This window comes from Benincasa hispida, chromosome 8 (genome assembly GCF_027475165.1).
Source record: "Benincasa hispida cultivar pf3 chromosome 8, pf3_genome.v1.1, whole genome shotgun sequence".
NCBI lineage: Eukaryota > Viridiplantae > Streptophyta > Magnoliopsida > Cucurbitales > Cucurbitaceae > Benincasa > Benincasa hispida.
The window spans coordinates 23,010,378-23,011,542 of NC_143485.1; the positions used below are offsets into that span (position 1 = coordinate 23,010,378).

At 41.1% G+C, this 1,165-nt stretch overlaps 1 non-coding gene across 1 annotated transcript; it reads left to right on the forward strand.

The window, feature by feature from the left end:
* On the forward strand, nucleotides 1-107 carry LOC120069800 (small nucleolar RNA R71). Its single transcript, XR_005479698.1, has one exon. It is a non-coding gene; the product is annotated as a small nucleolar RNA R71 (small nucleolar RNA).
* Nucleotides 108-1,165: the final 1,058 nt, after the last annotated feature.

Consider the following 1,165-nt stretch of genomic DNA (forward strand, 5'->3'; position numbering starts at 1 on the left):
AAGCCATTATGTGAACAATCTCTTACTAGCCACTTAAACCTCGCCCAAGCATCATTGAGCGATTCTTCATCTTCTTGTTCAAAATTTGTTATTAATTTCCTTCTCCTAGCATTCTCGATTGGTGGGATATACTTCTTCATAAACTTTTCCACCACTTATTCCCACAACATTATCTCCCCCGGTTCGAGAGAATATGCCCATTTTCTTGCTTGATCGCACAAGGAAAATGGGAACAGAGTGAGTCGAAATTCCTTGGTTGAGATATTCGGGAACAAAAAAGTGTTAAAGATCTCTATGAAGCTTCGGAGGTGGGCGTGTAGGTCGTCGCCATGCCTTCCTCCAACTGCCCAGCAGCTTGGATCATCTGCAACATTACCGGCTTCATTTCAAACCTCAATCCATCTAATGCTGGCCTAATGATTCCTGGAAAGAAATCATTGAGGTTGGGCGATGCATAGTCCCAAATGGGTCTATTGCGATCATTCGCCAGAAGGATAAGGTTGGCCATAATATTGTTCGCGTTGCGGCCCTTTCTGTCAGATGCTCTGCCATTCTTGGTGTTCTCTCTTGTTGTTGGCGATTGTCACTTAATCTGCATCTTAATTTCCTCTCAATCTCTGGGTCGTAATTCGCCAGAGATTGAGGGTCTGCAAAAAAATCAGAAAAACTACCGTTAGCACACTATTTTGCTGAAGTCCCCAGCAACGGCGTCAAAAACTTGATGCTTAATTTTGTGAAGTGGAATATGGATGATATGCGATGGTGAAATTGCATTGTGCACTAAAGTTTCCTTAGCAGAATCCAAGTGTAAATTCCACTGAGTTTCTTTGTAAGTCCAAGGTCGAATAATTGTGGGTTGCGATGGTAATTTTTATGAAAACATTGCGGTAACCGGTAAATCAATTAATTGTGGGTTTGTGTTGATTCCGTTAATGAAAAATAAAATAATGCGGCGGATTTGAGAATAGAAAGTTATATGATAGATGCATTGAATAAGCGGATGAACGTGTTTAGAAGATCTTTAGCTAGCGTTACTTGGGAATGCGTCAAACTATGCGATCATGCTACAACCATGCATAGCAAGTCATTTTCCAATGCAAATGCGATGCTCCTAAATCTAGGAGCATGTGTTGAATGCAAAAGTGTCCATAGAGCTTATCCCTAA